Source organism: Amphiura filiformis, chromosome 3, assembly GCF_039555335.1.
Source record: "Amphiura filiformis chromosome 3, Afil_fr2py, whole genome shotgun sequence".
In the NCBI taxonomy this organism is placed as follows: Eukaryota; Metazoa; Echinodermata; class Ophiuroidea; order Amphilepidida; family Amphiuridae; genus Amphiura; species Amphiura filiformis.
Window position 1 is genome coordinate 60,968,671 of NC_092630.1, and position 12,342 is coordinate 60,981,012.

Here is a 12,342-nt window from a genome sequence, read left to right on the forward strand (position 1 = left end):
TTACACACAGAGGGTCAAATTTCTCAGACTTGTTCAAAACTCACACCATCATCATGATCGTCTGGTAATAAGGATTCAGAAAAAGTATACTTAGACCTATGGTTATTATGGAGTTATGGGCAAAGGAGTCATAGGTCCAATTTTGCCCCTGTTGGGGCGAAAATGAAAATTTTAGTTGCTCTGATTTTGATGAATGGTCTCAAATTATTTGTTCATAACTCCATAACCGTACGTTGTAGATATGTCAAACTGTACTTTTTTCTGAATCCGTATGACTAGAGAAACACATTGCTTGTGGTTTTACAAGCCCGAGCAATTTTGAACTTGATCTCTGTGTAAAACTTCCAACGACATTTTCACACCAAATAATTAGGGTGCTGTTGAAATTATTGTTATTTCACTCCAGAAAATTGATTTCAATTCTATTCCAATTCAATTATTTCTATACCTGGAGTCTTGCTATTCAATTCCAATTCAATCCACCTTGCTTTAGAATTAATTCAATTCGATTCCAATTCAATTTTTCAATTTCAAAATCATTTCATTTCAATTCCAATCCAATGCAGTGAAATTAACTACTAATCAATTTCAATTCAATTCTGAGCATTCATTTCAATTCCAATTCAATTCCAATTCCAATACAGTTGCAATTTGTGTGTTAGTTGACCACTGCACACTGCAACAACTGTGTCTAGAGATTGAACAATTCTTTGTCCTCGATTTGTAAACGCATGTAAAATTTAAACACAAATGTCAAACTTCAAAACATCAAGTGTTTAATATCTAAACACAAGGCATCAAATTACTAAACATGTTTAGCATTTAGACATGTTTACAAATTGAGGGCAAGATGATGGTGTCTAGAATGGTGTTTAATATCTAGACACTGTTTTTGCAGTGCATGTTTTAAATTTTACTACCAATTTTATCATTTTATAATAGCTCAAAACAAAGTCAAAATCAAGTACACTACTTGTCACAAAAGTATATCAACAGAAGATACTTTACTGTTATGTTAACTCACTTTTCACATTCAAACAATGCGAGTGATCCTTGACCTCTGGGTCCTATTTTATGAAACTTTGGAACTTCTTAGTTCTAATAGGTGACTGACTTCCTAATATTTGTCTAACTTCTTGTCCACCGTGCACATTATTTTCTAAACTTAAAGGAGGATTTCGTGATCTTAGCATCCTCTTTTTATGACATTTTTCAGTGGCTATCCACGAAAAAAGCTTATTCCCAAAATTTGATTTTGCGTTTGCGAGTTTTGCATGTTTACGTGTATTACACTGCTCCATAGCCCACTGTTGTAATTTCGTTCTGGTATACAGGTTGTATCAAAATGATTGGTACTCCTAGTTTCCTATTATTATGGACAAGGCTGCGATGCCAGAATGCAACATAATATCTACCTAATTTCACTGCAAAAAGTGTGTTTAGGAATTAAATACTTTTCTAAACACTATCTTGCACCATGTTTTTAAACATGTTTAAATGCTACACATGTTTAGGAATTTGATGGGCTGTGTTTAGGAAATTTGACATTGGTGTTTAGGAATCAAACATGTTTAGAAATGTGTTTAGACATTGGTGTTTAGGAATCAGACATGTTTAGAAATGTGGTGCAAGAAAAGTGTTTTATTCCTAAAAACCAATGTCAAATTCCAAAACATCATGTGTTAAATTCCTAAACACATACCCATCAAATTCCTAAACATGTGTAGCATTTAAACATGTTTAAAAACATGGTGCAAGATAATGTTTAGAAAAGTGTTTAATTCCTAAACACACTTTTTGCAGTGCGCTGTCTGCACACCCCCATCACGTCAAGTGCCCCCGAGATGGAGCGGTTAGTAGCTATATATCAGGGCTGGCTGCCACTATAGGGTTTAGGAATCAAGCATGTTTAGAATGTGGTGCAAGAAAAGTGTTTAATTCCTAAACACGCTTTTTGCAGTGTTGTTGATAAATGTTGTGGGAGGTTATCATTTCAAGAGAACACAATGTTGTATTTGGCACAAACAGGCTTTTCAATTACCATCAAAACAAATGGGTATATTGATACAGCCTGTACAAGAACTATATTCAAATTTGACGATTATTTGCTAAAGGAATTAATCTGCAAGAATTTTTGGTACATAAACATTATGTTGCCAGAGGTTTCCAGTGGTATAAAAATCTCAACTTTTCAAGTGGGGGGATGAGGCTGTGGATCACGCCCTTAAGGTGTGTGGTACGATCGATAATGGGACCCTGTCCCCACACTGACCTCAAAGATGTCAAAAATGAAGGTTTTGATACTATTAGATAGTCCCTACTTGTCTCCTGCTCCTCCTAAGATTTTCACCTAAAATCCTTGTACTTTTGAAAAAGTGTGAAAAAAGCTGTCAAAGATATAAGCATTTTCTTTAATGGTTTTCTCACAATTTGTTCAAATGTACAATGACTTTTGAACATAAAAATTAGAAGTTTGAGAAAAATAGGGGCTTTGTGATTAGTGCCAAAAGTTTTTAATATGTGTCTCTTGTGTGATTAGACCTGGAAGTGTATCAGAATTCAGAACAGGGGAAGGGCACTTTTTACAGGTGGAATGATCTGGAATCACAGACATCTGCTTGTGAATTGAAATGCTGAATTGAAATCAAAGCTGAATTTCATTTCAATTCCACTTCATTCTTCATCACTCAACATGATTTCAATTCCAATCCAATTCAATTCTTCATTGCTCATGATTATTTCAATTCCAATCCAATTCAATTCATGCCCAAGCCAACTCATTTCGATTCCAATTCAATTCCGATGCATTGAAATGAAAATCGCCCAAAATTCATTTCAATTCAATTCGATTTCAATGCATTGAATTAACATTAGTTGAAATGCCTCCATATACTAAAGTAGCTTAATGGCGCTTTAATTACTCGGGGGCAACCGTCACTCAGAAGACCCGTTACTCAGAAGGCCCACTATTCTTAAAACCCGTCAAATTCTGAATAGCGGGCTTGTTTTTATTTAAAATGACCCGCTAACCAGAAGACCCGCTAATCAGAAAACCCGTTAATCAGAAGGCCCGCTACTCAGAAAATATTTTCTGAGTAGCGAGTATTTTTTCTGAGTAACGGGCCTTTTGATTGACGGGCCCTTTGCACACTCTCTTTTCAAACAACCCGCCACTCCCTCAGAAAACCCAGTTCTCAGAAGTTAGGGTTAGAGTTAGGAGTTAGGGTTAGGATTAGGGTTCGGGTTAGGATTAGGGTTATAGGTTACGGTTAAAACAGCCCACTAGTCAGAACTATGAATAGTGGGCATTCTGAGTAGCGGATCTTCTCCGCTAGCCAGAAAATCCGCTATTCAGAAGGCCCGCTAGTCAGAAAATTCTGAGTAGCGGGACTTTAATACATAAAGTTCAACAAAAAGCCCACTATTCAGAAAGTCCGTTATACAGAGGGCCCGCTACTCAGAAAATTCTGACTAGCGGGCCCGATAATGGTTTTCTGAATAGCGGGTCTTCTAACTACCGGGTCTTCTGAGTGACGGGCTGCGGCACCTCGATTATCTCTGCAAAATACGGCAAATTTAACATGATTTGCACGATTGCTACGGGAATTTATTGGACTATATGTTAAGAATATTGTGAATACGATTAATAGTTCTGAAGCTATGACGTATTTATAACGACTGCGTTACTTTTTGTGAGGTCTTTATTTCAGTTACCCATGTCAATTCAATGTTAAAGGTTCAACATGTTCGACAAACATCAACATCACATGCACTGTATAGACACATAATTATTAGACTCACATTGTATACTTTAAAAATCACACAAAATGTTTATTTCATATTCATATCACTACACTGAACCCCTGAACCGAAACTGCTGCTAAAATTCTCGTACAGCTTTTTAAATAAAAGTTGTCCATTGATTTATAGAATAAATCTGCAGTGTACGCTTTTTGGTATATAAGAAATTTACCAATAATCGGGCTTTTTTTGGTTAAAGCAATGTGGATTTTTTTATCAACCGGCCTCGTTCGTTCCCGATTCCTGCATACTGACGAATAACGGACAATAAACCGTCCGTTTCCGCGTCCCTTTGCATTCTTCTGACTGAGAGGGCGACGTAATCCGTGCAACTAGCCGGTTTTACATTGGTCGCTACCCGTGTTCAGCGAATCGTGTAAGGCACTTCACTTCACATGTTATAGGGGCGGTTTATATTTATCTTAGATTTGTCCGTATATGCAATGTTCGAGACGAAATAGCCATGCCATCATAAGTGTCCGTATTGAAATGAAAAATACATTCAATTTATATCATTAACAATTTATTGTCTGTTGATTAATCAAGTAGGCCTATATAACAAAAAATCTTGCCGATAAGTTGAGCACGGGCAGCTAATTTACCGTATACGCAACACGCATATTATTACAAAACCTACGTTTTTTGATACATAATTTGACCATACAATTATGTGAGGGGGGTGCAAGCCTCGGACGGAGGGAGCGAGAATATTTTAGCAGGACAAAGAGGGGGGGGGGCGATTTTTAGCACATGTGTTTTGAACACTTTATCGATAATACGCTGTAGGTAAAACCGTATAGGCTATACAGGAAAACACTCAATTATGCAAAATGTCACGCTCCCTCCGTTCGCTCCGGCGGCGCCTGCATGGTAAAACGTTTGGGTTCCCAAACATCTGAAACTTAAGGAGAGGATACATTTTGTTATGTTCAAATGGGGGGTGTTTTGGCACGTCGAAAGGGGCCAGCGACCATTCACCTGCCCATGTCTTCGTATACATAATTATTGCACAGCCCCTTAAACCATATCATTTTCTGTTGTTTCACTATCTCAAACATTCTCATCTCCAAAAACACAATTCTATAATATGTTTATATTCACAGAATAACATTTGAACGGGTTGGACACTAAAAGTTCCTCATACTCCGTGACTTGAGTTCAACTTTTGAGCTTTACGACATCAACAGGGGCAAGTTGATGAACTGTGCCATTGAAAACGATGCCATTATGGCTTATGGTGTTAACAAAACGTGACCCGTTCGCAATATTTTTTTTCGTACATCACTTTTGTAGGCCCATATATTTGGATTTTTTTCTCCGTTTCCATACACACGGACTAAGCAAATTTAAATTTTTTTTCCTGAAAAATCAACTGATTTTACCATAATTATGCGTTACAAATATGATATACGAAATAAATATCGCGACCCGCTCACCCAAAACACTGAATATGTTAGCTGATCTATTTAGGATACACTGTTGTGTTAGATACCGAGTAAAAGATTTCACCCAACATTGATGGGTAAATTTTACCCAAATGTATTATTTTCAGTAATTTACCCGATGTTGGGTAAAATTTTACAAAATTGGGTAAAAAACCTTACCCAACCCATGAGGGTTGTTCATATGGTACCCAGCGGTTCAAGTAAAATGGCATTTTTACCCAACTGATGGGTAACTTGGGTAAAATGTTTTATCCAACGGGCCTATACATGCCTTAAAAGATACATATACTATACTATGAGAAATTGTCAACATATTCTGAAACTTAGCTTTCGGTGATTTTAAAATAACTGCCAGTCGACATTTGTTATTCCACATCTAAATGCTGTTAAAGAGTTTTTGTACATTGCTGAATATCTTCAAAAGTTGGCGTATGACATGGTTACAGTAGCAGTATATCAAAATTTCAAAACGTTTGTCATTTTCCCAATTTTGTGCGAACGGGTCACAATTATGTTTAAGAACGAGGAAGTAGTATGGTATTTTATAATAAGGCCGATTCGCAAACAGCAGCATATTATTACCCACGAGCATGACGAGAGATGAACTATCACTCACATAATCTATCTAACATGACTAAGCAATTATGTTACATAAGCTCCAAAAATAACACACTCCTTTCCACATCGGTTCTAGAATATTTTATAACTCATAGCAAAATAATCAATATTTTGGTCAAGATTGTCCAGTTTTTTATAATTTGATCAAATTATAATTATCTTTATATATTTTCATACTTTCTGTTATACAGTTAACTTTGAAATATTTCTTAACTCAAAATCACCACATCGTCGTGTTTTGACATTGCCAATTCTTGGTGATTAGAATTGATGAAAGTCGTTTTCATAAAATATTTTTCATAAAATATTTATATTATTGCCCAACAGAAAATAAATACTAAAAACCATAAAACTGCACATCGTTTATAATACATAAAAACTGGCTATATATATACAATGTACTCGACTATATATGCAGCCTGAAAGAATTAAAACTTATAAAACGACTAATATATATAGGGCCTACTATAGATACTGAAGGGACTGGAAACACGCATTCTATGATGTAGCACTACATGTACAATCATCCATAATGCTAAAGTCCAACTTTTAAATTCTGAAGTATTAAATAACTATATGGCTTTGCCTTTTTAGTAGAAAATTATTATATGTCTGAATATTTCTGAATAGAATTGCATACATTTGTGTGCCAAATCCAGTGAGTCTTCATAAGGTAAATACAATGCCAGCCCAACATTTATTTTGGCAAAAATACTATTGTTTTTGTAAGTTATTATTTTATATCAAGGTCAAATTTACTTTTCAAAATCATACAAATAATCTTTATTATGACAGATAAAAAGGTGAGCCAATATAACAAAGCACCTCATGTTATTTGTCTTTACATTGTTTTTTCTCAAAATGACAAATTTATTGGAAGGTTATAACAAGTACATTCTGGTATTGTATAGGCCTAGGCCTATACACTAACAAGAATAATGTTAGGCCTACAGCATAGAAGAGTTTCCAATCCCTTATTGGTCCCATATCTAAGTGACAAGACTGCCACAGACACTACAAAAACTACAGAGCAACAATTATTATCGTGTTAATTTATAAACACTAAAATAATACTAAAACACGTAAAAATATGAAGATGTTTATGTTTTTAACATAAGATAGTGTCAAAAGTATGCTTTCACTGCACAAACAAGTGTTCAAGTGTTTATTAAGTGTTGCTCTGCGGTTTTTGCAGTGCACACATGCATTAATAAGAACAACTTTATTTTACATCAGGGCCCGAGTTTCACATTTACTGACACTTGCAATTCCGAGAAAAATTGTAATCCGACAAGAACGGAACAAGCTGAAATACAAATGGGCAAGTTGTGAAACGGGCAAGTTGTTAAAAAAAGTCACAATAATATGAGCTCTATACTTTATTCATGATATAGAACTCGGAAACGGTCATTTCATGTGGATCTAATATTGCATTTTGAAAAGTGATAGTCACCAAGCGATTTAACAGTTTATATTTTTGAATAACTCAGTCGTGAAAGATTTGTATGTTTGGAAAGTTTAAGAGCAAAATAATGACATTAAAAAAGTAAAAACATTACTGCATAAATAAACTTGCACTCGTAATCGCAATCGTTGCATTTTTATGTTCAATATTTTGTTCGTTTAAAACTTTGACGTAATACAGTAGTAGTAAGTATGCATTTAGAGACATCTACTTCCGGTTCCGGGTCACAAGGTCAAAGGTCAACCTGAAGTGGTCAAAGGTCAACCGGAAATACCGCCATTTTAAAAATGTCAACCGGAAGTGGTCAAAGGTCAACCGGAAGTGATCAAAGGTCAACCGGAAGTGCCGCCATTTTGAAAAGGTCAACCGGAAGTGCCGCCATTTTGAAAAGGTCAACCGGAAATGCCGCCATTTTGAATCGCCGTTAATATTTAGAGACGTTAATATTTAGGGACGTTAATATTTAGAGACGTTAATATTTAGGGAATAACACCCAACGATGCACAACGATGTTCAACTTTGGGAAGTACGAAAATATATAAATAAAGTTTCCGACTTACCGAAACAGTACAGTTGTATCGTATATTTCACGATTATAAAATCCTCGATATAAACCAAAAACGTAATATGATTCATGAACGAGTATAATCCACGGTTATATATTCCAGAGTACAATCCCAAAGATGCGTAATCATATTTATATAGTTATCGTGATCGTAAACTAGATATAAAGCACGGTACATACCGCACTTTCCACATAAGAGCTGAAAATGTCCAGAAACGAGGAAGTATTACTGCGTGTCGATCCATCTCGGTTCGTTATTTTCCCGATTCAGTACCGCGACATATGGAAGATGTACAAGCGAGCGGAGGCGTCATTCTGGACGGCGACTGAAGTAGATCTCGCTAAAGATAAACCGCATTGGGAAAGTCTCAACGATGGGGAGAAGTATTTCATTTCTCACATCCTCGCTTTCTTCGCGGGTAGCGACGGAATAGTCGTCGAGAATCTAGCGACTCGATTCTGTAGCGAAGTGCAAATTCCCGAAGCGAGGTTCTTTTACGGATTTCAGATCATGATGGAAAACATTCACTCGGAAATGTATAGTTTGCTCATAGACACTTACATCGAGGACACACGCGAAAAATATACTTACTCAACGCCGTGGAAACTATACCGGTCGTGAAAAGAAAGCCGAATGGGCTTTACGTTGGATCAACGACGACGAGGCCACTTTCGCCACGAGACTCGTTGCGTTCGCCGTCGTCGAAGGGATTTTCTTCTCGGATCGTTCGCCGCGATATTCTGGTTGAAAAAAGAGGTTTGATGCCCGGTTTGACTTTTCCAACGAGCTCATCAGTCGTGACGAGGCGTTGCACTGCGATTTCGCTTGTTTATTATTCTCGTACATCGACCAAAAACCATCCGTCGAAACCACGTTGAAAATCGTACGAGAAGCGGTGGCGATTGAACGTGAATTTATGACGGAGGCTTTAAAATGTTCACTGATAGGAATGAACGAACATCTAATGGTTCAATATATAGAATTCATCGCCGATCGTTTACTGTTCGAACTGGGTTACGAAAAATTCTATCGCGTGAACAACCCTTTCGATTTTATGGAAAATATTTCGCTCGAGGGTAAGACCAATTTCTTCGAAAAACGCGTCGGTGAATACCAAAAGGCAGGCGTTATGGCGACGGAAGAGGAGCAACGGTTTACTCTCACGGCTGAATTTTAACGAGTTACGTACCAATGTAACGCCGATATTATTTGCGAAAACACGATTAACGTATCGTATGAAATATCCAACAAATTGAGAGCATTCAACAAACATTTACGGCCGTTAAAAACATTTGCGAACGTGGCCTCATTACAAAACACGATCGCAGGTAAATACGCAAGAAATCGAGAGTATGTAATAAATTTTTTTAACGACGAGTCTTATTCTAATTTTACTGCACTAATATATGCAACCTGTGGATAATTTGGCGATTCAAGAATCAACGCGCATTACGGCCGTTAATAAAACGTGATTGGTAGATAATTTGACAACGCGTATTACGAACGTTAAAAAAAAAAACACGATCGGTGGATAATTTGGCTACTCAAGAATCAACGAGTCGCGCTCCAATTTACCGGCGTTTATATTGCAACAGTTTACGAGGCGAGTTTCAATCGAGACTTTTCAACACATTAAGTTCGTTAAAAACATTTGCGGACGTGGCGTTGTTACAAAACACGATAGGCGGACAATGTTGTTCTTTTAAACAACGTGTTTCGTTCCAATTTAACGGTACCGTTACAAGCACGATCGGTGGATGGTTCGGCGTGTCAAATAACAACGTGTCTCGTTCCAATTTAACGCCGCTAATATTCGCTACCGTTGACGAGACGTTGCAACGTGTTTTCTCTCGTTAAAAACACGATCGGTGGTGGGTTTGGCGTGTCAATTAGCCACGCGTCTCGCTCCAATTTAACGTCGCTAATATTTGTGACTAGTCGTTGCAACGTGATTTCGCTCGTTAAAACATGTTCGGTGGATAATTGCGCAAGTAACCAAATAACCAACTAATATCGCATCGTAACGACGTTCAAATTGACCGTTTTATTCTCATACATCGCGCAAATTTACCGCTGTTGAAAAACATGAATCGTAACGATCGTGTTTTTTTTAACGTGCTTTTCGTTTCAATCGCCGGAAAAAAACAAACTAATTGTTGAACATTTACGACGTATCGCCGTTTAAAAAGAAAAACGAGACACGGTGGACAGAGTGTATAAATAGAGGCGCGAGCAGTATTAACTTCATTCCTTGACACAATTTCAATCTGATCAGTATGTCGAGCCATCAACAGCAGAGTGGATCTTTCGCTACTGGAAAAGATGTATCCAGTAATACTTTTAAGGAAACGCAAGTTTTTGGAGAATGGAACGATGACGACGATCTCTCTTATTATAACGATCAATTAGCGAAGATAGCGGAGGATACCGATTATGAACATTCGGACCTTCGTAAGAAAGAACCGTTCCGTCCATCCTCTAACCATGGTCTGGGAAAGGATAAAAGAGCTTGGGAAAAAAGAGCGAGATCAACTCCTTACGAGAAGATACACGCCATGGAACAACGGCCCGAAACGAGTTGGAAACTGCCGGCTTTTCCATCGGACCGTGAAATGCTTCGCGTTCCTATTAGGGAAGACCGACACATCGTGATTCAAACGTTTAGAGATCAAATTTATATCAACATCCGAGAATATTACCGGCATAATGTTACCCAGAAATGGATGGCGAGTCAGAAAGGTATCAATTTGAGTCTACAAGATTGGAACGTTTTGAAAGAAGTCTCGCCCAAGATAGATAGCGCCGTACAGGCATTGCGTCAGAAAAAACAAATTCGTGACGGAAAAGGAGAGATGCGATGAACGTACTAATGGAGCGCCCTACGATAGTTTACGATTAATATTAATTCAGAATTTGTGGCTTACCTGCACGTAGATTATAAATCCAATAAAGTATAGAATACGATATAGTAAATCCAACAAAGGTATATTATTCCATTAATATATTTCCAAGATCGCTGTAAGTTTGGCAAAAAAGCACAACGCTTAATAAAATCACAAAGCTAAAAAAGAAATTGTTGTATAGGCTATTTTATCTCTCTTCTTTTCGTCCATTCAACAAATATATTTCTCATATGTTGTAGATTATGCTAAAACAGAACACGTCATAAAATTCACGAAGATAAAAAAAAGAAACTGTTGCTTTGTTTAGTCTTTTTAATCTCTCTCTTCTTTTCGTCCATTATTCCATTAATATATTTCCAATATCGTTGTAGGTTTCGTAAAAAACACGACACGTTATAAAATAAAGAAGATAACGACGGGTACATGATCGAGTATAATAACGATATGATATAACGATGTTATCTCTCCAAAGTCTTACGGCCGAGTGATGACGTCAAACACTTCGAGCGATGATATAGTGTAGCACATTGAACCGTTCACGTGTACACACCACGTGAGATCGTGTCACTCGCTACATTATCGAGTATAATAATTTAGCGCTGCGTGATAGAACGATGTTATCTCTCCAAAGTCTTACGGCCGAGTGATGACGTCAAACACTTCGAGCGATGATATAGTGTAGCACATTGAACCGTTCACGTGTACACACCACGTGAGAGCGTGTCACTCGCTACATCAGTTATCGAGCGATGACGTCGAGTGTTTCATAACGAACATATATAAAACGATGGTGTCTACGAATAAATTTTCATTCCTGGAATGAGCGGCCCCGCATACGGAATAAAATGGACCGTTTAATCAACGCTTGTCAGTCTATAGAAGAGTTGGATTTTCTCATCGGTCAGGGTTTAGATGACGACTTGTACCAGTTGGCGTTAAACAAACTCTTTGAGTTGACGACGCAGGGAGAGAGAAACTATAGCGGTAATGATGCGCCGAACGAAATTGTTGAAGAAATTAGATCTTCATGCGATGTTGAACGGTTGAACGAAATCATTAATTCCGATGGATGGCAGACGGATATTTCAACTCTCGCTTTCCAGAGAATATTGGATCTTACACCGGACGTAACGCATATTGAACTGATCATGGATGATGGTGATCCGTTATCTGATATGGTGGGTGGTGAAAATCCCGCAACTACTGACGAAAACGTAAGTAGAATTTTTTAATATTCTTTAAAGGTATTTTATTTAATAAATTAATATAATAAAATACATTCTGTGCTCAATTTTCTGTATGTGGTTCGTGATTTTTTAAATAATTATTTTATTTTTATTCTACCATTCATTTAACGTATTTTTATTTAATGTAATAGTATAATAATATAATTTTTTTCAATACCAAAATCCCATGCAGGTCGTGGCGGGTGATGTTCCTTCAACGCGTAAACGAAGCGCCGATAAAACCGTGGATGACTTGATAAATGAAGCAAGAGTAGAAGAGGAGCCTGAGGAAACGAATGAAATACGCGATGAAGCGTC

At 37.2% G+C, this 12,342-nt stretch overlaps 1 pseudogene; it reads left to right on the forward strand.

The window, feature by feature from the left end:
• Nucleotides 1-7,999: 7,999 nt before the first annotated feature.
• LOC140148876 (ribonucleoside-diphosphate reductase subunit M2 pseudogene) lies at nt 8,000-9,167 on the forward strand (annotated as a pseudogene).
• Nucleotides 9,168-12,342: the final 3,175 nt, after the last annotated feature.